A 25,948-nucleotide genomic window follows, 5' to 3' on the forward strand; every position below is an offset into this window, starting at 1 on the left:
TGTTAAAATCGGTTCCATGATAAATCAACACATCGACAATTCAATACACCAGTGATATAAAGTCATTGGAAACGATGAAAAAAAAATTTAAAACCTAACCTAACCTAACCTACTTAACCCAGTTAATAGAGTTTCTGTTTCATCACTTTATATAACTTTTTATAGATGTGATGAATTATCATTTTGATGATTTATCCGGTCACCGTTAAAATTATATTTTCGGCCCCGGACTTTTCAGGTAAAGATCTGAGGCGCACTCTCAAAGCCCAGATGCATGACAGCAGGCGTCCCCCAAGGATCCCTGCTTTCCCTCACCCTCTTCAATACCTACACACATGTTCCACTCACGGATAACCAACATTATTATAAAGCCTTGTACGCCGACGACACCACCAGTATGGTTAGATACAGTTTACCGGGGATGATATAAACAATCTCCAAGACTGGTATAACAAATGGCGTATTGACGTGAACCCTTCGAAAAGCACTGCCATTTTCTTAATTTCTCATTTCGTAGACCTAGCCAAATCATTTTTCTCAAAACCGAACCCAAATATCTCATGCCTCGGGCATTCAAGTACCGGTGACAACCCCCTCCACCGCTTACCTTATATCTATCCTTAACTCTCCTGTATACTAAATTTAAAATAAATATTTTGTGTACCTACACGATAATAAAAAATGCATACATTATATAATTTATTATGGTATTCATTTCATGGTATATTTATATACATGCATACGTAAGAATGTATCTGTACTTGTATATATTTATGTATTGTGTTAACCACATACAAACAAAAAAATTTAATGAAAAATATTATTAACTCCCTTCATCTTTCCCCCTGTAGCCCGTGCATCGGGTAAAAAAATCCATCAGGAGACATTTCTACAGTTTGCAAGAAAAAGGGGTAAAGTTCTCCCTGTAACTATTGATACTGAAGAAAAAAATTACTTGACATTATTTCAACCTCTTCTACCACCACCACCACAGTAAGTGGAAAATCTTTGCGTCGTGATGAAGGAAAAGCACGACCCAAACGCGATGCCAGTTCAGCCATTTCTCCCTTTCAAACCATCTGCACTACTATTCTTCTTCTTTTTTAAATGCTTTTATCAGAGCCTTTTAATCATCTGTGTCGTTTTGGTGAAAGACCACCATTCAGAATCAAAAAGTTGTTTGAAATGAATTTAAGCCGCGTTTTGTGACCAGATCTGATTAGACAGGTATATCCTAACAACAGCTTCAACAATCACAACATTCCAATTGGGGATGCCATAGTCCCACGGACTCTGGACAGTTGGGAATCTGTTGTAGTACTTAGATTATTAACCAGCTAGGTAGATCTCGAAATATATGAATATCAAGTTTTAAAATCGTTTTCAAAATGTTTAATATGATAGCTGCCTAAGGAAATAGATTTTATTTCATTTTCCAGTTTGATTCTGAATGGTGGGTTTTCACCAGGGCGATACTGACAGTAGTTACCAGTCTGGTAATGAATATTACGAGTGGTGAGAAAGTACTTGCACGGTAGTGAGTAATATGTGAGGATTGTGGGGTTATCTGCGGACAATACTTCGGTACCAGAATTATTATGCGCCTACGTACAAAATAAAAAGCCGCTTACGGCGTTTACTTTATCAACAGGTACCTCAAAAGTCATGCCGACAACAGACTATTAAAAAAGATTAAAAAAAATAATATTTCGCCTATTAAATATTGGGTTAGCAAGAAAAACACAAGACATTTGAACATCATGCCTACCATGTTTTTGCCACCAACTCATATAAATGACAATTCAACAAACCTTTAAAAATTGATTTAAAGTCGTGAAAAGGGATGAAACAAAAAATAGGTTAATTATGAGTCAGGATAGTTATTGCATATAGCTGCCGAACATCAAACACATTCATAATATTAAAAAATAGGTTCGAGTCTTTTTTTAAATTTTTTTTTTATTATCAATATAAAGTTTTTTTACAGGTTTATTTTTTCGAAGTCTGTCTCACTAGGATAAACCTGTGTCGAGACAGACGTATTTGATACATGAATTAATGTTTACATATTTTTTGATACATAAAATATTTCATTACATTAAATGACATTGTGAAAAAGATACAAAATAATAAATAATAATAATAAATGATAAATGATAAATTTAAGTCTGTAATTATAGGTAGCCTAAGAATTATTTTTGAAAATTGTTTTCTGAGCCTTTATGATTGGGTCTAGTGCAGATGAAGTGCCGCCTCCCCATGATATGATACCATACTCAATAATAGATTAGACTCTAATAAAGTGGTTCGCTCGGTGCTCACATTTTAATTAATTCTGATTAACCATAGACTAAATTAGAACATTTTACTAAAATCTCAAATATTTCATATTTAATATTAACAACAACAGGACCTTACCATTAAAGTATTTTATGTTAAACGGTTTTAAAATTTTATAAAACGTTTTGACTATAAAATTAACGGTAAGCACCAGACTTAATTTTTCTAGACAACGAATGAGTAACTTCACGAGGGTTCCCTCTAGAAACATTTACGACTATAGTAATACGTTTATCATAAATAATTAAAATAAACCCCACGGAAAGATCGATTTTCTAGGTTTGCTAGGGCAAAGTCGACCGAAGATCTGCTGATTACAAATAAAAACAAATAGCTCATGAAAAACTAAAAATTTAGTAAGTCTTAATCCGACCCAACATTTGGAATATCTACAGAGACATATTATAATAGTCCTGTTAACGAATCAAGTGTATATGCAGCACAACATACTACCCTTGAACACCTTAACTTTTAATCCTCTAAAAATAATTTATTCTCAGATGCCGAGTTGTAAAAGTTATATGAAATTCTCTTGACAGAATAAAAACAAAAAATAAAATTATAAAAACATATCTGGTTCTGTTATTTAGTATGAAAAAAAAACTCGCAGACTTCTTTTAAATATATTTTGTCTTTATATATATATATATTATACAGAACCAGAAAATGAACGTTGAAATTTGATGAATTGTTCAGTATTTTCACGAGAGTTGCTTAGGCCTATTTATTATACTTAATCGTTTTTTTAATGTTAGCGCTCTCCCTCTATCATTCGTATTTATATACCTCTCTTTCAAACCGTCTTCAGTAATATTCTTTATTTTTTTTTTAAATATAAAAATAAATTATGTCTTATATTGGCCGAACTTTCGTCATGCTGTATAAGCCATTGTAAGCAATAATATGCAGGTGATATCCGTAACACGGGTAAACGATACTCGAGCCCACCTCAGTCCCCAGTTCCTCCGTTCCTCAGTTCCCCAATGGTTAGTAGTTACCCAGTTGTAGACCGATCGCCGTGAACCGCGGAGCCAGTTGCGCGTACGCCGGAAACTGCGTGTGCGCATGTCGCTACTAAACTACATACATTATTGAATTAAATCAATATTATTCGATTAATACGATTATTGGCGTGGAAAACTTTTCGGTGAAGTCTATTTATACCTACTGTGTTGACTTTATTTGTGAATTTTTAATTTTTATTTTGCGTTAGTTTTAGCGTCTGTTAATCGAATTAATATTAATTTTGCATTTACGGAATTTATTTAATATAAAGAAATCAATACATCGAAATAAGGTAAGAACGTTTTGTAGTGAAGTGTTTCTTTTTATATTGGTATATAATATATGCATATATGCACACAGGGATTTGATTTTTATAAATTTTTCTGTAAAACATATATTTTTTTAAATTTGCAATATTTATCCTTTCCATTAATTTGTTATTCTATATACATATATTCATAATTTGAAAGATTATACGTATGGTAGTATTCCCAAAATTATTGAATGTAAAAAACTCAAGACAACACTCCCTCCCTAAACACGAGTTATTCTCAATTAGGGAAGTATTAATTAATTAACAGCTTGAAACATATATTATATATTTTAAAACGTGCATATATATGTATTACTAAAATGTTTTAATCATTCATATTATATTAAATTACGCCTTTATTGTGTTATTTGCAGGGAAAGCGGAAAATTTAATTGAATAACAATTTTTATTACAAATAAATTTTGTTATTGACTAAAAAATTATCGCATAAAAACAATTAATTATATTACTTACTCAATTAATTTTAAGATCTTAAGTCGTAGAAATATAAAAAAAATATATTATAATACGAGCGCACAGTCTTTGCCTTTATGCGATTTTCTGTTTACATTTATTTTTTTATATTTCCGGGGATTTTGTTTTAGTAACAAAAATTACAAAAAAAAAAAAAAAAAAATCGCATACTGTGCCCAAGTAAACAGTAATCACCAATCAGAGTGGAGATTCACCATTTTTAAGGAACTACATAGGTAATACATTCTTAAATATATTTAAAAATATAGAAAAAGTGCCGTTTTTATAATATAATCTATTGAACAGAAATGGATATTGATGGTATTTTAAAATTTTGCCAAGCCAAATTTAAAAAACAAAAGCATGAACGCCCTCGTAGACATTGTGGGCCATATGTGGCCTTTTGCGGCTTTTGCCTTGCTCAGAACTGGAATAAAAAGATTCGCTGACGAGCTTTTTGACGTGGAACTAGCGCTCCGCCATTCTCACGCAATCATGTGCAGCTTTTCCTACAGTCATGCTGTCAGTTTGACGTTTATAAATACAATGTACATGATCGTTTATACACGAGTAACAGTAGATAAAATTCTACCACTATTTAGGTATTTCCAACTTAAAAAACAAGAAATTTTGAAGAATTATTCAGATGACATTAAGTAGCAGGTAGCACATACGCGGATGTAGCTAATATTGGCCTTCCAGAGGTTTCAAGATCCAGATACAGAGACGGATACGACTCCTGTGAGAACACTTACGTCCAATTTCCATACAAAAACAGGAAAGGCAATAATTGCAACGCGCCTAAAAAATCCCATTCTGAACGGACGCTATTATAGATATGGTTTTTTAAAGTACGAACAATTCTACTATTGGTGCTGCATTTTCTTTCCGATACTTCATTCATCATGGATTCGCAATAATTAATTAAAGACAATGTGTGTAACATTTATTTCCTGCATTTCTTGGAACCTCGCTTCTGTCGAGATTAACGAAATATGAGATTAACCGAGATGAGACGTGGGAAAATGCTATCAAATAATGATAAAATATGCCACTGAAATAATTACTTAGGTACTATAAAATAATAACTAATTCTAGGTACGTCCGAATAACCGTAGTTTTGTGTATTCATAGGCAATACATTCTCATAATAATACACCTTTCCCATTGCATTATATATTTACCTGTGTATCAATACCCACACCTATAGATTTTGTTATTTAATATTTATATCGTTTCTGACGCGCTATTTATCACATTTTTATGTATCGAATCAGCAGAAATGCGAATGCTTAGATGGACGGCAGGAGTATCATTAAAAGATAAAATTAAAAGCTCACGCATTCGTGGTAGCCTGGGTGTCACTGACATAAACAGTAAGCTAGAGGAACGACAGTTAAGATGGTATGGGCACATAAGACGGAGACCACCAGACCACACAGTGAAGCAGGCAATGTTTATAGAGCTTCAAAGACAGTCATCCAGAGGTAGACCAAAGAACTCCTGGATGACCCAATGCTCCAAAATCCTACAAAAAATCCTACAAATCCGACACTCAGAACCGAAGAAGCTATAACCTGAGAACGAGAAGAGCCGACCCCAACAGCCTACCTAGGCAATGAGTTGGGATAGTGCTAGGAAGAAGAAGAAGAAGAGTTATGTGATTTCTATCATTTTATTTAGTACCTTTAAGGTGAAACTGGCTATAGTTTTGAATCAATTAAAAGTTTTAAGAAAGCCGATTAGATGTCGGTTGATGTTGGTATTCAAAATAGTTTTGTAAGGTAGCATTTATTGGAAGATTCTATTTTTTTAAAACATGTCGTTTGGAAAATTGTATGATTGTATACTTATTAATTAAAAACGAAAATGTACATCGATATTTTTAGATAAATATCAACGTATACCACATACTTCTTTATGTATATCGCCACTTTTGTGATATTAACATTTTGAAGTCTAAAATGTGCATCGTCAGACTTAAATAGAATCAAATTACAAGTGTATTTATAAACATTTAAGTTTTGAGTTGATATAACGTTACAAATAATAATGTTAATGTTACCTATTGAGAGAAAAAAAACATACTTTGTGTTGTTTAGCACAAATTGTAATGTCCTTATTCCCCATCGACAATTATTATATTACTCATCAATAATTCAAAAACATTGCTGGCAAGTGGAAGTTTATTATTGACAAGTTTCCGGATTTTAAACAGTGGGGTTCCGGAAACCTGGAAACCCGTTAAATAACATCACAGTGCTCAATAGAATAATGAACACAGCGCATTAGCAGAATATGTGCAGATTGAGCTTTATATAGATCAAGAGTAAGGTTTATTTTAAGTTGTACACTAGGTACGTCCTCAAAAGGTTCACAATAAAACTAATTCCAAGTGTGTCTGTCTATCCCATCTGTTATCTGTTAAAATTAATCTCGAAAAGTCACGCACTTGAAATTAAATCCATGGACAGATTTTCTCGTATTTTTTTAGATAACGGACAACAATGATGTAATAATTATTACCTCATGAATTATGAGGAACACATTTGAAAGCGGTTGGTTTTCTTCATTGTTCTAAAACAACTCTAAACAGGTCCCTCCCGTGCGCAGTAGATTGTCGGTTAGTGTTGTTCATTCAGTGTCTTCACTGATGGTAGGACTGAGGACTATGCCCTTGGAGGTTCATGGTTCGCTGGGCACAGACTGGTCACTGGAGAGAGTTCAGTTTTTATATTCAAACACAATTGTGACTTGCTTCGTGGTGCTTTAGTCAAATAAAGTCTGAGCCATAATTTTTATGAGTTTTATTGAACTTTCGTGTACGTCTGTGTTGTTGAAAGAAAGTGTAAGTAGTATGTACAGGGTGTTAATCACAGACATATGAATGTGTTAATGGACGTACTTGACTATCTTTAACCATTGATTACTGACATTATTTGAAATAAAAAGTTTTTTTCAAAATAAGTAGGTATTGAACAGCTATGTAAGAGATTGGGTGGTTACTCGGCTCGTTACCAGTGACGATGTGGAAGAATTATTTTTTGATTGTTTAAAAACAATATTACAGTCACGGGAGACCAAAATTTAATTTATATTTTTTACGTTTATTTCAAGTACCTACGTCCTTTAACACACTGTATACTTAGAGATGGCAAAATTTAGCATTAATTTTCAGATTTGAAATTTAGCGTTTTATAGCATTTTGAGGCATAATTTAGCGTTTTGTAGCAAAATAGAAAATAATGTATTTCCTGAATGTTTTTAGCGCATATTTTAAGTATTTTTGGTAAAATATATGTTTAACCTTCATTTGCAAGTATTTCCATGTGAAAGATTATAAATAATTAATTTTAATATTAAATTAATAAGGAAGGAAACTCTAAGTACGGGTCGAACACAAACACAACAAATGCAGATTGCGATTAACATCAATAGGCGTCATTTATTTCGCACAATTTGTGTAATGTCAAAAAGCAATTTTAGCCTACAGTACAAAAATATTAAATATTTACACATAAACTAGCAACAAAATTATAAAAAAATCGTAATGTAAATATCTATTTTTTTGAAATTCTCACATATTATTTTAATACCCGGTATTTTCGGGAAATTCGCGCCTATTTCGCTAAATAGAATAATTTAGCTGAAATACTGCCAAAATCACGTTTTTCGCGTTAATTCGCGAAATAGAAATCACTGGAAACACTTTCAAATGCCTTGAAACGCAAAGAAAACTTATAAATGCCCTATTTTCGAAACATAAATATTTTTTCGCGTTTTTAGTTAAAACGAAATTTTGCCATCTCTATGTATACTGTATAGGCTTCACATAACAGAGACATTAAAAGAAAACGAGCCATATAATATGTAATTCCTAGGGGCATGGGCCTCGGTTGGTGATTGTAAGAAAATATAGTATACTACCTGACGTGTACCCGGCGATGCTCGATTTTAATCTACTTTCAATAAATATAATGTACATGTATTATATACATAAACCTTCCAGAAGAACTAAGCGCACAAACAGACAGACGCTGATTATAGCGACTTTATTTTATACTATTTAGAGATACCTATGTATTGTCACGATTACGAATTTACTAAAAGTTTTCAGGAAACGTCTTGTAATCCCGTTTTTTTTAGTTCATTATGATCTTGGATTTCCAAGATGTTCCCAAACATTCCACCATATTCTTAAATGTTCTGGGATGTTCTGGAATGTTGTGGAGTGCTCTCGAATACTCTCAAACGTTCTGGACGGTTCTAGAAATTTCTAGCTTGCGAAACTTCCAGCCCTCATATCTTCAAAAGCGCGACCTTCACATAAAAACGGGAGACTTCTTTATATTTTATCTAAAAATTATATAAAAACAAAATATTGATGATGAAAAGTAAGAAAAACGTTTGGTTTGTGAAGCTTATTCTGGTGTATTGAGGGTGTCATATCAACACAAGAAATCACATAATAAATAAGTTCAATACAGAATTACATAATTACAAAACTACGAGAATAAAACAGAAAAACTTTTTTTTTCAATGTGCATACCTATGTTCACGGTTGTCATTTATTGGTAACCATAAGAAGATACGTTGTACACAAAACAAGTTCAATTCACAACAGAATTTAAAATATAAATAACAGAAAAGTTACGTACTCATGAAATATCGGAGAAATACTCGTTTTTATATTTGTTAAGTTCACAGTTGAAAATGTCCACTTTGGTAAGACGTTTTTGTAAATCGTAATTGATACATAGTCTGTGCAAGCGATTATTTTGTTTATAATTTGCTTTTCATTGATCTACTTTGAACAGGACAGAAAAGCGGGTGGAGCGTGCAGGTATATTATTGATTCTTATTTAGCAGTATATAATTATAGCGTAAGTCGGGATGAGATTGAATTAGGTAATACCTACTTCGTCTTAGATGTAAAAGATCTATTTTTACATAATTTACACAATTCTAATTGCATGTTATAGCTCATATCTTGTACTATAAGTATCATAAATAAATATGTAAAAGCCGAAAGACTTACATAATATAAATAAATAAATATCACTACATTCGTCTAATCAGATCGTTTGAGCATAGAAACACATGTACATAAAATAAAACATTAAAAAACAGTAAACTTTTGGTAACTTAATAGTAACATACAATTTTTTAACTGTTTGGTAATAATAATAATAATTTTAAATTTTGTATAGAGCCTTTTTTGTGAAAATCACCTCAAGGGCGGTTTAATTAATGCTTTTCTTCAATATATATTTTTTTAAACATGTACAATAATTATTAAATTTCGATTTTTGTTGTAATCATATGACTAACCGTTTAATTATTTTAATTTATGAAAGTCATTGAGACATAATATCATCATAAATTTATGTTTAGCAAAAAAATAACCTTTTTATAATTTTTAAAATTGTTTAAATTATCAAACAGCTGCCTTTCGTGACCTTCGTTTGTTCCAAACTTTTATTGGATTTTCTAGTTTGCGATATTCGTGGGAACATTGTAATAGCTTTTTCCATGTGTTGAGTATTTTTTAGCCATGAATAGGAAAACAGGATTAGTAAGTAGTGTGCGTTTCAATAGTTGTATGGTGAAATAATGAAGTATGTATACACACGCACCTACACCTAGCACAATGCAAAACTCCCAGGAAATACCCTCCGGTGTGTTTGTGCCGAATTCTAAAACAATTAAACCGTCAGGCGCTTGAACTCAATTACCAACAGAATTGCATACGATTAAAACAGTTCTGATGAAGAAGGTCACTGGACCGAAACTGCACTATTTGAAGAAATCTTCCGTATGGGTGATCAAATGTTATGGGAGTTTTCGTTTTTTAAATGGCTAATTCAACATACCAATAGGACAGTGGACAAGGAAACCTGCACAGTTATTTGTAGATTATTTAAAAGTCGAAAAATTAGTCCAAATATTTCAGACCACATCAAATAAACATTTTTGCAGACGTACCACAAGGACCGATACTAGGCCCTGCATTGTATATTATATAATATGTTACTGCAATAAAATTGATTTTCTCTCATGTAAATATTATGTTTAGGACACAATGAAAATTTGTCGATTACTAATATTTTATTGCAAATAGATTTGTTACTCTTAAAAAGTGGTTTAATGATGTAAGATTAATAAATAATGCTGAAAAATCAAGCTTATTCACATAGCTCATGCCAACATCACCATAAATCATAAAATTATTTCTCGCAGTTTTAATTGCATCTATAATTCTGTAATACAGCCATGCTCATATCAGAAATTGAACTTGTTACACAATATTTTTATCTTTTATGGGATATTCATCTACAAAAACGTAGCACACGACCAAGAACCTTTTTTTTGTTCCAAGAAATACATTTAGAATAATATATCTATTATTGGCGGAATCCCTAATAAGATATGGAATAAATATATACACATATTTATATAAATATCACACAAGAGTTCAAGCAGCTAACAACCGTCTGGAGCCAATGAGACTATGTCATCCCTAATTGGGGTATGTTGAGGGTGAAAGTTGTTAGGTGGGGAAGGAGTAGGAGAAGAGGAAGATGGGAGAGTACCTGGCTATTCAGATCTGGTTAACAAACACGGCTAAAGCCATTTAGAAATAAACAATATACCATAGTCAAATTAATTTTAAATCAAGCTAAATATAAACAAAGGCGTGATGTGCAAAAATCATTGTTATACAATAAATTATATTAATTTATTATCTGTTCGCGCTATATTGTGGCTGAAAATTGTGAGTCAGCACACATTTCAATCTGAATATAACAAAATAGTGGAACATGCTCATAAAACAAGACTAACTGCAAACTATGGACTTTTTATTCCCCAAATATCTAAATAAATACGGTTGAAGAACCTTAGAACACAATAACCCTAAAATTTACAAAACTTGACCAAATTTTCAGAAGGGGATATATACATGCATACATGTGAAAAAGACTTTTGGACTGATTGATTTTTCTCTCTGATCCCTGTACTTTTTCTGATTTCTATACATTTTGTTGTTTTAGTTTTTTTCTATACAAACCACCATACAAGAGCCATAGAAAAGTCATGCGTCATGCCCATGCTAGATATATTTTCATGCGAGATAATATAGTGGATTACTGACGTTACCATATTATTCTCCAACCTTAGGTTGGACTATACTGGGAACGTGGCACGACTAATAGACGAAGTTCGGAAAATCGTGTTATACCATCGGATGGCGTAATTAGTTGGAAAATAATCAAAGGTACACCACACACGAAGACCTGAAAGAACTGTCATCTTCACATGGGTGAGAAAAGTAAAAAATCAGCAAAAAATATAGATTTTATGTGTTCAAGGCTGACCCCAAAAGAAGACCCAGGAAAAAGAAGACTAGCTATTCACACTCATAGGTAACTCGATACCCTTAATAACTTTAGAGATACATACTACACACTTATCAAGAAACACGATATGAGATTAAACAATAATCTTTCTTAAAACTTTTGAAGCCTTAGAAAGCTTGCGATACAGTTTTACTTTAGAACGTTTTCATTTGCACAGATTATTTTTTCAAAAATTGAGGATATTTTCTAGTTTGGCGTATTTTCAAAAAATAAAAATTGAACTTAACAAACAATTCCCACAGATATACTTTCTATTCGAAAGTCTATTGCGAAAGATCCATCGAATAATTGACGGGTTCAAACAAAAATAACAATAGATTTACCTACCTACTCGAATATTTTCACATAGATCGATCGAATCGAAATTGCTGTGATGCTGAATCACATAAAACGTTTAATTCCAGTACTTTGGTGGGTACGTCGCGCAGATTTGGCGTGATGAGCAGTTTTGTTCAGTTTCGACACAATAATGGAGAGAATAAACATATTGTTTGGTGGCGTCCAATTTGTTCCATAGGCATTCAATAATGATATATAATGAAAGTGAACTTCTCACGAGTTATTTGATTTTAAAAATGCACGTATTATTCTGTGTTCCTAAAAATGAAGCCCAAATATTCCACGCTTTTTGTGCTAGATAATAACTTTAAATTGAAGTTAAATTACCTACACTATACTTTAAATATCTACATTATAATATATAGATAAAACATCGTCATAATAATAATATTTGGATGATTTATATAGCGCCTTTTTGTGCAAAATCACCTCAAGGGCCCTATACAAATATATAATACACTTCTACAATGATCTACTAACTATATATGGTGATAATATACAGTACCATACTTACCTGGTAAGTCACTTGAGATTAACACTTAATTAACATTAACTAATTGTTTATTAGCGAAATTTAGATACAGGATTTAGGACATAATTGGAAAATTGAATATAATTGGACTTTCTCTCAGGAATGGTATATTTAATTTAAGGGTATGACAGCTTAAAAAGGTAAGTTTTTAGTTTAGACCTGAATTCTGTTGGACTTGTTATGGATCTTAGTTCCGGAGGGAGTTTATTCCAAACCTTCGGCCCAGATGTTCCGAAAGCGCGATCACCAAACTTAGTATTTGGCTTGCGCTTAGGTTCCATCAGTCTGCCTACAGCTATAATGGCTTCCATATTTAATCTTAAGTCTCATTTGGTAATCTTAAATAAGGGATTGTTGTGATGCCGAGGGAAGGAGTATCTGGTTTTCCCGATCTGGTCACTAAGCTTAGAGAACAACGCCTTGAATCTGAATGGTGATCTATTTCCTGGTCAATATTGAAAGTATCTGGGTATACCACAGTTAGGTATATGGTTTTATGTAAAAAAATATATGTATTGGATTTGGAACCATGATGCTTGATTCTAAGTCATGGAGGTCGTCAACACTGTTAACATTTTTTACAAAATGGTGGTTGATTGTTTCTTCTTCTAATCATATCTCATTCTATTCTAGTCGCATTGGCGCTGACATCTCTGTGGTCACCACGTCTTAATATTTACAACATCCGCATTCCCCTCGTTTAACTGCTTTCAACAATAATTGTACTTACTAATTACTTACGATCCATACGACTTTTTACCTAGGTACTAAAATTCATTACCGGATCTTTCTTTGTGGTGATGACTATTCATTAAAAACAAGGAATTTTGTAAAAAAAAAATTGTGAAAAATTTCTTATTTTGTGCGGTTTACAAAGCGTTCGTCTACACTTTATTTTTATCTAAATTTTATCTCTCTTATAACTCCCTTTTGTATAATTCTTCCTAGAATACTAAGCCTTTGTGTAATACTTAAGGCGATGCCACACATAGTAATTTAAAATCATGTGTTTTTGGTTTTAAAATTTGGTCGCCTAGAAATGTTTCAGATGCTTTAATTAAATACTGCGAGTAGAATACATCTTGGCCTTTGAAATAATCGAGTTTTTTTAGATAAGTCTTTTAAAAGCCCAGAAAAAAATAATGTATAGGCCTCTGAAAACTGCTTTAAAGTTAAAAATTTCCTACTTACGAACCCATTTTCGGTTATGGTTTTATTGTATAATGTGGCAAATTAAGTTATTTATAAAATGATCGGAAAACATTAAAATATTTATGCCTGAACATCCACAAAATAAAATAAAAGGCACTTTTTAGCCATGTTTTTTTCTTGCCTAAATCAAAACAGCTGGGTGGTGTTAAGCGGGAATTTAAGCTTTATCGCCACCTACGTAAGGAGTGTTATTGATGGCGGCTCGATTCAAAATATTACACGACGTATGGCATCGCCGTAAGATTTGAAATGAGAGGGTGACCATTTTGTTATCCAAAGCGGCGATTACACCGAACATTATTTTTCTAATTAGGTTACTTTGTTTAAAAAAACTTTAAGGGATTTTTGTCTTAGATTATCAACTAGCTGACGTGTACCCGGCGATACACTTACTTTTCTCTACTTTCTTTAAATATAATATACGTGTATTTTACATGCCTTCCGAAATTAAATCTCTAAATATTAGAGAAAATCAAATAAAATCCGCTGCGTAGTTTAGAAGAACTAAGCTAACAAACAGACAGACGCGGATAGCGACTTTATTTTATACTATTTAGTTAGAGATTAGAGATAACCACCAAAAGTTTCACGGCATGAGCGTGGAACACGGTGTATAATTTTGTCTGTAAATTTTTGTGTAAAAATCTAGGTACCGAAGCTTGTTGCTGGGTACCAAACGAAACACCGGGGGATTAGCACAGTGCAATCGATAACATTACAACTACGTATTCATAAAGCTCTGTGTCAATAAGATATTGACTAAATCCGTTATCTATGGTCAGTTAGCGATGTTCGCGAACACGGTCAAAATATGATTCCGATAGTCGGTAGACAAAAGCCACTGCCTTAGCGAGACCTCCAAGGTGTCGGATAAGCTGTCAATATGCACCACGTTATGAATAATGTCGTTCGTTATGCAAAATAATAATGAATGGAGGTGAACTAACTAAGCCCTAAGAGTTGAAAGAAATCGTAAACACGATCGAAACCCGATCAACTGATTCCGTTCCAACTTGGAGCAACAAAAGTTCATAACTAAATACCATATAAACTAATTAACTCCCTTTTTGACTGCCAATGTATATTAATGTTATTATTTTAATGCGCATTATCAGCTATTCCGACACCTGAACGTGCTCGCAAATATCGCTAACTGACCAAAGAAGGCGGATTTCGCCAGTATCGTTATATCATTGGGCTTTATCGATTGTCCGTGCTAGACCTCCAGATATTTTCTCAATATTATAAATTTGCATTATTACGTTTATTTCAACTTTCCCAGAATGTTACGAAGCGATTTTGATTGAATAAGATAAAACCTGGTGAATGTTGTCGTTCCGGTTAACTCAACAGCGGGGGAGTTTTCAAATATGCATTATATTTGCATTTCTTCAAACTGCAGTGTAGCTGCAACCAGATGTAGCTGTAGTTCAACTTGCTGATGTATTCATTAAAATAAATAGTTCTTATTAATTCGTGAGGAGGACTAAGAAAAACACTATCTTTTAAAAAATATATTTTTTCTTCATGATTTGTTATTAATTCTACACACTATAAAAATTATTCAAATATTGAAATAAAATTAAAAAAATATAATGATTTTAAAAATTATTCACAGATAAGCTTAACGACCTCTGTGGATGAGTGGTTACAACCCTTGGCTACGAGTCCAGAGGTCGCGGATTCAAATCCCGGCGTGCGTATTTAATTAATTAAATTATTTAACAAAGTTTAAAATAATGTATCGTGTATTTGCGGCACGTTTCAGAGTGGATGCTCTCAGTATAGCCCTGGTGAAAGATCACCGTTCAGAATCGAAAAGTTTGCTTGAAGTGGCTTTAACCATGTTGGGTGACAGAATCTGAACATTCAGATATTTCACCAGTATTTTCAGCCTCACATCTTACCCCAATGGGGTATTTTCATAAACTATGAATACCGTTAAAAGTATGTGGTAGATTTAAAGTTTATTTTTCTGATTATGATTATAGTACTAGAAATATATAATTTTAATACATTATAACTATTGATTTTAAAAACGATCTAAAACCGCTTATTCCGAAACGGTTCCAACTGGCTACGATGTCATTATCACACAGAAAATTCCAATGACTTGTAAGACGGGTGTCACCATCCTCAACTGGCGTGACGTCAACACCGCCGAATTCACGAATAAAAACGAACGTGTCGTTTTGGTGGAAAATCGAAAATAGTACTTTTTATATTATTATAATCATGTATTGTATTGTAAACTTGTCATAGAAAATTTATTTGTCAATATAAAAATATTCTGATTATCGTAATTTTTTTCGAGAAAAAATTAGTGTAAATACCCTATTGGGGCTACCATAGTTTCAATGGTTTCAGACTGTTGGGACTCTTGTGCGGTAGGTATTCATATAACATTAAAAAACCTTATTATAATATTGATTTGCATATAATATTGGTTTTTATCTAGATTTATCGATTGTAGATATAATATTATTTATCTACCAATCGCGGCAATATATTACATAAAATGCCCGAGAGTCGCGGAAGCAATGCTGATTTATTCTAACCAGTCTTAGTTACTTAGTTACTATATGGAGGGTCTTTTGAGGAGAATAAGTGAACATGGTCTTGAAGACTCCTATGTTGGAGGAGGTAGGAAACACAAGAAGTCGGCAAATCGTTCCACAGCTGTTGAACTCAAGAACGAGTCGTAAAAACGACCAGTTTTCATGTGTCAAATTTCAACCGTGTACAAATGTAGGGCGCGCGTTAGGCGTGTTTCCCCACTATGCACCGGTGTCGAAGGGATCAATGTTGATAGTTCCTCGGAGCAACTTCCATTGTAATGCCGGTAGAACAAGGCAAGCATTCTTACCTGACGCCTGTACTTTAAGGCGAAGCTTAATTCCAAATCACTATTTTGATTAATCTTTTTAACGAATTGGTGTACATTATGAAAACCAAAAAATATGCTTTAGTTAAATTGAAGGTTTTCCTATCGCTTCGCTTGACTAGAATACAAATAAAAAATAAAATACTCATTGAAAAATATAAATGCCAACTACTACAAAAAATATTTTTTCAATAGAAATGTATGAACGCATTAGGAGAACAACATTTAAAAAATACAGTTTTATAGCTAAGATTATCTGTGAAAGTTTCACTTGACTAACTTTTTTGCTTTCTTATAAAATTATTTACAAAATAAGTAAAAACCAGTTTTTTGCTTGAAATCGAACGTTTCTAGACTTCTTTTGTCAGGCGATTTTAATGCCTATTACCTAAGATATAAGGTATACCAAGAATATACACATTTTTGGCTTGTAGCTTCCTCTTAAAGATTGTAATACGTTTGGGGAATCTATCAAACGGACCTCCCGTTTCTGCAAGAGTCAAGGGTTCAGATAAGAGGTGGCTGCCAAATTCAACATTTGTACAGCGTCAGCAGTTGTGTACTATTAAAGGGTTACATGATAACTCTTCAAAATAACAATTCAACACATCTTTACAAGTTTATATAACGTCCTCTAACCTAGTTTCTGTTTCATCACTTTTCATAAATTTTCCTCAAATTCTTACGTTTTATACATTTTAAAATTGGTTTTCCAGAAATTGTGTTGAACTACAACACTCTGTTAAATTATATGAATAAGCTCAAATTGTCAGACAGAAGAATTTTCACTAACTTGGTATTTCTATATAAAACTCTAAATTATTTAGTTGATAGTCCTGTAGTGCTAGAATTGACAAGCTTCCGGATTCCACAACGTAATACTAGAAGTCAGGATTTATTTCAGTGCAGAAATTCTCGGACTAACTACCATATGTATTCATCTTTGCCCAGGATACTAATGGAGGGAAACAATTATACCAAGTCAGTGGACATCTTCAATTTATCTTTTGAGGCAATTCAGTTATGTACAATAAATAATGTTTATTTCTTAATATTCATATGCAAAAGCCCCGAAAAATGGCGCGAATTAATAAATAATTAACTTTATAACACTTTTTATAGGTGTGTTGAATTGTTATTTTGATTAGTTATCTGGTCATCCTATTAAAGAATCTGCGGGCTCTGTACGGTACGTCCAACTTCTGAGAGGCTAACTTGACTCTGGCTTCAATGGAATTATGTTCTAAAGAGATTGTAAAGATGAATGTATTTACCCCGACTAATCATCATTTACCATGGCACGACGTGAAGCATTATTTCAGAAATAAACAAAAAATTAAAAGCACTCAACATTACCATTACATCAGAATGTACAACGTTCTGCATGTATAATATCTATGTTTTACGTTATTATCTTTTTCATGTAACATATTATTTTTATGTTCCTCGTCTAATAGCACTACGTATTACAGAAGCGTTTACTCATTAGAAAGTAATTTGTTCAATATAAAAATGCAAGAATATTGTGTTTTGTTGGTAACATCATTATAAAGAATATCAACCTAGAGCCATTGATGTATTTTATTTTGATGAGACATGAAGCGAAAAAATGGGTTTCGCTTTATTACCTCCAACTCTTCCACCGAATATTTTCGACGAGATAGTGCCTCTAATTGTAACTCTATAAAATTATAGATCCAATAAAACTGATTAATTCTCCCGTTCAACAGGCAAACATTCGATATATGTACCATTAATCAATTATTTATATATAATTGATGTACCTACCTACTAAATTATATCTTTTTCTTTTCTCTTTCATATTCTTTTCTATCTTTATTTTGTGTACATATAATATATTTTAAACTCTATGAATGTAAGTAAATTCTTTTCTTTAAAAATGATTATACTACTTTTTCTTTGCGAGTTCTCATTGTGCTGGGCCTGATACATGTGCTTTTTTTTATTCGTTAAACGTTTGTTCGTTTTCGTTTTTTCGTAAATAAAAATTGTTGTAACACGTCATATAAAAAAATATTTGTGTGTTTTAAACCTTCTAAAGATTAATAAAGAAATTAAAAAAAGTTTTCAACAGGAAATATAGAAATTTCATAAATATCTAGTTACAATAAGAGATTTCCCACGCGCGGTTTTTATGGTTAGCCGGCCATTTCCGTAATTTCAACTGAAATAAATAGAAATATCATTAAATTTCATCGCGAAAATTCTGTTGTCTATTTGAATAAAAGCGTGTCTTATTTGGTCATGCGAAAGTTGCTATCAGCGTGGAGAAGCAATTGGATTGAAAGATAATTGGCGTTGGCTTTGGTCACAATATTTGCAACAAATGGGTAAGATGCCACAGATCACAAACATGGAAGAATGTATATATTATTTGCAAGTTCGAAAATGAAAGTGTAAGGTTTTTAGACAACGGATTCAGAGGGCGGGGAACCGTGGTACAAAACCCGGGCGCGATTTATATAGGTGCGCAAATATAGAATGGCGGTAAAAAGTAAGTAAAAGCAACGCGAAAAATTTAATATTCTAGTTATTACATTATCGTGTATCACGTTTCATTTTTGTTGTAGAATACACGTCACGACCTGTACCTACCGTGGGAAGGTAAGTAAAGGTGGGGACCCGAATTTATAGAAAGTAAAAAAGTACACAGTAAAATATTAAAGACAGTATTTTCGAGAGGGTTTGTAAAAAGTCATCTTTTGAGGTGCGCGTTTTCATTTTTTTTACCTTAATAGTTCGTTTACAACTCTCTTTGTGTTCCTGTTAAAGGTTTGTTTTAAGACTTGACTGCTGTATTTATTTACGTGTGCATGCGGTTCCATTGCAATTGCAAATACGAGTGAATAAAGATGTGTTATAATTTTGTGTTGTGAATGTCTTCTATATATTTTGCTACCTATAGTACCTACCTGTATGGATTTTCCTTGTGTGTTTGAATATCCGTAACCAAGGAACCAGACTTGCTACTTACTTCCCCTATCTGGTTACAACTGTTCAGTGGCGTGTATACTTTCAAGTTCGGATATAATTCATAGATTGTATATTATATTATGATTGTATAGTATATTATATTTATTCATAGATTGGATTGAGTATTTGATAATGGCCATTTGATTATTTTATTAAGAAGAAAGATAGTGACGTAAAAATATTCATTAATTTATTGAAATAAAGAATTTTAAAAAAATGTATATATATATATTTTTTTAATGTTTAATTTTTCTTAGGATAGGCACAGCTTTTCAGATGATTATTTGCAGATGCAAGTTCTTTTGAACATACGTACCCAATTCACAGGTGAGCAAATAGTGTAATATTACTTATTGAAGGATTTAATGAAAACGGCTCTAATAAAATGACCTCATTTAGGTACACCCTAATACGTTACATGCTATCTGGTTTTATTACTTTTCTTACCATTTGCTAATGTTTATTAAAAGTCCTCCTATAGAAATGGCTTGCATGCGCATGCAACAGAAAAAATGAATCACCGGTAAAATGAAAAAAAATAAAGTAAAGTGGGAAGTAGGTACTTATTGAAAATTGCTTATGGCGGTCTTATATTAAAGTGTGCAATTTAGCATTTAACTTGTTGTATTTCTTGGTTTTAATGAGTTTTTATTATTCACAATGTACATATGTTACGTATAATTTTTTTTATAAAATTAGCGACCGGTTACGACACGTCCGTGTCATTAACTAGCTATTTTAAAACTAAATTTTTAAGTGCAGATTTCTGCAAAAAAAAAATTTATACGTAACATATGTACATTGTGAATAATAAAAACTCATTAAAACCAAAAAATGTCTAGAAATTGTTACATAGTGAATGCCAAAGAAATACAAAAAATTGTTGTATTTCATTTAATTCGCAAAATCGGCAATGTTTCACAAGATACCCAGGACAAAATCAAAATACAACCAATTAATTACCTAACTAAGCCAATTTATTTCCAAATTGTAAGAAACTGACCTGCAACATCGTGCATTTTTTATATGTTAACTTTTATAATTAGTTCAGGTTTCCGGATTGCATAGTGATGTCATTGTCATTTTCTGTCTAAATCAATTTAATTGCAGTTTGGCAGAAGTTGAACTGCAACATCATGCTTTTTTATATATCCAATAATTAATTCACGTTTTCAATATGACCATGCCGCTGCTAGATCCGTTATAACCTCTTCAACATAAATAACGCACGTGAGCGAAAGAGAAGTTCCAACGGAGCTCTTATCGCACAAGAGTCCCGCTGCCTGGAACCAATGGGACTATGGCCTCCCAAATTTGATGTATGTTATGGTTATGACGCTGAAGGACGTGAGAAGGAGGAGATGGGAAAGGGGAAGGTTTGGAAGTGTTCTGATAAATCACACAACAAACGGAACTTCGGTAGTAATTACACATTGTTAGGGAGTGAACCAGAGGGTGAATAATATCACCATCACGTACACTAAAATAAAGGGGAAGTGCAGTGACGTCATTTCCGGTCTCGCCCGGGGAGGAACTTCCGGTCTGGAGGCGCCCAAGCGGAGACGTCATACTACACTACACTTAGAACTTGGAACTTTACCCGCCATACGCCATAACCCCGCACAGTTTATAATTATGCAGAAGATGTCAGCAGGTGTTGTCAGTTAACCTTTCAGGAATCCGCCATATTGTCTGTTATGTTTTTTATAGATACTGTCTGAATTGCGGGTAAATTTACTGTATATTTTCGCGTTGAATATATGTATTTTCATTTCAACTTAATATATTTTAGAATATTACAATTTGTAATACATATATAAAAAAGTTTTGAAAATAGGTCACCTAACGTTTTTACCTATAAAAACTAAACTAAAATAACTGATTATGAAAAAATACAAAAAAGAATTATTGTCAATTATTTTTTTTATCGTTTTGTAAAAAAATAATTAATAAAAAAATCATATATTTATCTCAAATTGCGGTCGGAACCTTGGTTTCAAATAGGTGTTTTAATTATTCTGTGGTTAACTTCTATATTTAAATAAGAAGCGTCGTATTTGTTCTTTCTAAAACCGCTTAGATCATATTTTTCACCACGATAGTTAGACAGATACAACGATTTCCATGAGACCATATGAGCTGTTAAAAAAGCGAACAAATAGATTACGGCTACTAGCTGTCCGTTCGCTAAACCGAACAAATTAGCCTGAAGGGTTAACCGGTGTGTTTGATTAATTTGTGTTATTTCATAATTTATTCATTTAATAATAAATAGTAAATTTCTGACACATTTCAGACTGGGAAGATACCCTCAATACCGCCCTGGTGTAAGACCATCATTCAGAATTGAATGGTTGCTTCAATTGGCTTTAGTCGTGTTTGGTGACCAGATTTGAATAGCCAGGTACTTCTCCACACTTTCTTCTCCATTTCCATCCCCCCCGCTTCCTTCAGCCTCACAACATCCTTTAATTGAGGATGCCATAGTCCAATATCTCCAGACGTTTGGGAACAGTTGAGATACTTGTGCGGTTTCAAATTTAAAAAATCTAAAACAGCAATTATTAATTAATGTGTTTTATTTTTAACCTTTGAAAAATCACTTCCTGGTATTGCTTTTTACCACTGTCCTAAATATCAGTATCTTACGTTCCTTCCTCCGCACAATATTTTCCAACATTTAACGTATTTATTTTAAAAAAAAAATTATACTACATGATATATGTTCATAATTAAATTCATATGTAACTTTGATGTAATATTAATTTTCTTATAATTAAATTATACATAATATGTAAATGAAATCCTCAGCACGGGAGACCCCAGTGAGGATATCATTATATCTATTTTTTACAAAAAAAAAAGATAATAAAACACTTATAATAATATTATTAAACATGCCTCTGCCAGTCGAAATTTTTGCCCGGTCATCAAACAAAAGGAACATTTTCCTTACTTCTAAATTCATTTAATTTTTTTAATTAACGCTGTTTTTTTTATAAAAATATTAACTTTTCGTTTTCACTTTAACCCACATTCTATGGAAACTACATAATATAAAACTTCGTAATGCAAAGATATCCTACCATTTTCCAGAATTGTCCTACCATTAGGGAGGAAACTTTTCAAGACTTTTATTATTATTCAACGGCCCGACACAGGGAAATAAATAATATTTCGGCTAGCGGTTTTGTCTACTCACCATCCGATTTGCAAAACCACAGCATGCTGTCTGGCAAGTTGTGCCGCATATTGTATCGTGAGTAGTTTTCCGAAAGCTGTGTAGTCTAAATTATAATTGTTTTCAATCGTCGCTTTAGTACAATAACTATAATGAGGTCGTCCTCTGCAACGAAATTTCATGAATAATAATGAAGATATAAGCCGTCAAAAGGTTGATATTAGCGGTCGACCGAAAAAACATGTGACGTCACAATACACGCGCGGCGGTACCGCAGCACTGCCATTCGAATTATGAATTGTGCTGAATCGTGTCTTGTGTGACGTCACGAGGAACCATTGGACGTGATATCGAAAAACAAATTTTAGTGTCGTTATTAACTCTCCCTTAAAAATTAAGAAACGACCTTATTTTCCAGACTAAACCGTTTCACGCCAAAATTCATGCCACAGTCATACCAACAAGTAATAAATGCGAATTTTTTGTGTCTACATATTAATATTGATTGTAATGTGTATCGCTATATCTCTCCAAATAACCAAATCTAATACAAACTGAAACCTAATGCGGTCCTGTTACAAACTAGGCAGCTTTTAATTCTATGCAGTATTGTCCTCATATTATGCAGATGGAATTCTAGAACACTTTCCAACGTGACTCTTTCACATGTCACACATATAGGTGTCGGGTGTCGGCTAACAAAAGAGGTAAATGTTTGCCCTTGCTCCGAATAAAAGTATGTTGATTGACAGACGATAAGTCTTCGGGGCTTCTCACACGTTTTACGTGTAATACGCACATCACATTAAAAAAACAACAAAATAATGTGTTAATATGGGCCGGAATATCAGTATTTTTTAATAATGGTGTCACTAGATTTATCTTGCCAGAGTTCCACCAGAGAGTACCTAACTTGAAAGACATGTATATCTTAGCGAATTCATACCAATTTGAAACATATTTCTCTCAAACACCTTAAATTTTTAAGCTCTTTAAAGAAATGTTATTTGTAAAGATCTGTACATTTTCGAGCCGAAACGGTAAATGTATGAAATTTAATCGATAAAAAATTTGCTTAGTGAATATTTTCGCTTTTGAGCTTATATTAATTATAATCTTAAGAGCAACTGAAATTTCAGGTCTAAGTGTTTCACAGAATGAAACCTTGGTTTAGGTGTGGGTTGGCATATTTTTAGTGATATTAAATATTTAGGAAAAATTTAAATATTTACAAAAAAAAATTGTTTCCTAACAATTTCTCACTGAAATTTCAAGAACTTATCAGAATCAAATAGATTTAGATTTCAATGGATTGAAATTACGATATTATCGTTTAGATTTAAAACTTGCCTACGCAAAAAGCAATAAATAGTCCAAAAAACATGTTTGTATTTTCAATCTTCAATCATTTTCATTCTGGGCACAACTTTTTATAGAATTTTTACAATTTTCTCGTTGGCATTTAACAAAATGTAATATAGAGGTATGTACAATTACATTGATTAATTACCTACGTATTTATGTACGAGTATTACTCATTTGTGGTGGTTATTTTTCCAGAAAACAAATCTGTATAAAATCACAATATCCATAGAATTTAAACTACCACGTAATTAAAATAAAGTAAATATTTCATGTCGCCATTTTTAATTGAAGATAGTCACGCTATCCAAAAACTATTTTCAAATATGCACGCAAATAAACGATCACGCAACCATAAACAAAAAATAATATTATTAATTAAGAAAAACAACTGAATATTTAAAAATATTTTTATAACAATTGATAGTTTGTCGTTGTAAACTGATCTCAAATCTAACACATTAAGTATGTAGATAATGGGCGGTTTATCTGCATAAGAAATCGGTAAATATTATATCCGTATTCATGCGTTTATTTCTATTGTTTAGAAGTGTCAATGGCCCTGAATAGAGTTAGTCTTCCTTCCATTTCATATCTTGCTGCATAACTTCTTGTTTTTCAGGCATCAGTTCTTTCGACCTTGACGAGATACACGAACCTACTTTTCGGTTGACAAACATACAAATTGCTTCCAATTTAACCAGGGATTAGAAGCTTACTTCCTTAATATCATACCTAATTATGCATATCCATTAAAACAACAAAAACATATATTAAAATTATAACCATAACATGGATAATATGACTTTTGAGAAGACAGTAAACATGTATATTTATGCAGTAAACGATCAATCGTTGTTCTTGGGATAGACATCTGCCAGTAATGATCGTTGTTTGAGAAAAATCTTTGGACATGCACTTTTTTATTGGGAAACTTATAAAAGTAGTTTCCAAAGGGATAGCTTTATAAACTTTACGATATATTTTTTAATTAAATCCCAAAACCGACGCGACTTCAGTAATGCATTGACGCAAATCTATAAAATCAAATAAAAAGCTATTACTATCTATTGCAATTTGCAAACAGATTAAAAAGCTAAAATGGCCGCCCAAAGCATCGAATAGAAATAGATGGATGAACCTTGTGGGCGTCCAACTAGAGATGGTATCGACGTGGTTTTAATTTAACAGATATTGGGGCCTACCTACCTACTAAGAACTTAACATTTCATTTAGTTTCAGACTACGATTTTGGTAAATATCTACTTACTGTTTTGCGGTATATTGCTCCCGCACTTCAGTTATACCCCTTTAGAACAAATAATATAATGCTTTCTATTTTTAAATTTGTTTTCTCTGCTGTCGACAGAAAATGAAATATTATTATTTTGCGTTTCCTGCCCGCTATCTAAACGCTAACATAACAAAGTAGTCTTTAGATTGTGTTGATAAATAACTTTGAACACTGTAAGTTCGAATAACAATCCACGCTTATCGATCTACGCTTTCTGTGAAAATCACAATAGTATTAGAAAACTGGAATGTACAAAAGCATATATAGTTTTGGTCGCATTTTTTAAATTCATATTTTACTAGCTTTTTCATTTGTTTTTGACAAATATTCTATTATTATTATTTTTCATAAGGCATATTGAACAAATAATATTGGGTAACATAAGTAAGTAGTTTAATTTTCTTAACAATTTTGTAGATAAAACAAGAGTATTTTCTCCTGTTCTAGAGTGATCGGTACGCCAGAACCAGGGCCATGTATTTTGGGAGCTAGGGCCAGCTATACTGAGATTATAGGTGGGAAAAGGAAGTTATGTTACATTCAACAGATATAGATATGGGTTTGAAGAAGGAGTGAGCGTTTGGATGAACTCTGTGGTTG

At 32.5% G+C, this 25,948-nt stretch overlaps 1 protein-coding gene across 1 annotated transcript in view; it reads left to right on the forward strand.

Annotated features, from left to right (window-relative positions):
- The first annotated feature begins 3,621 nt into the window (after positions 1–3,621).
- Positions 3,622–25,948, forward strand: part of Cad88C (cadherin 88C) — an 83,698-nt gene continuing 61,371 nt past the window's right edge. The window contains exon 1 of the mRNA XM_089635693.1: positions 3,622–3,637. The gene's annotated coding sequence lies outside the window, so the exon portion shown is untranslated. The remainder of the gene's footprint in view (positions 3,638–25,948) is intronic.

The sequence above is a fragment of the Hesperophylax consimilis genome, chromosome 9 (assembly GCF_061612785.1).
Source record: "Hesperophylax consimilis isolate HC1 chromosome 9, BYU_Hcon_1.0, whole genome shotgun sequence".
Taxonomy (NCBI): domain Eukaryota; kingdom Metazoa; phylum Arthropoda; class Insecta; order Trichoptera; family Limnephilidae; genus Hesperophylax; species Hesperophylax consimilis.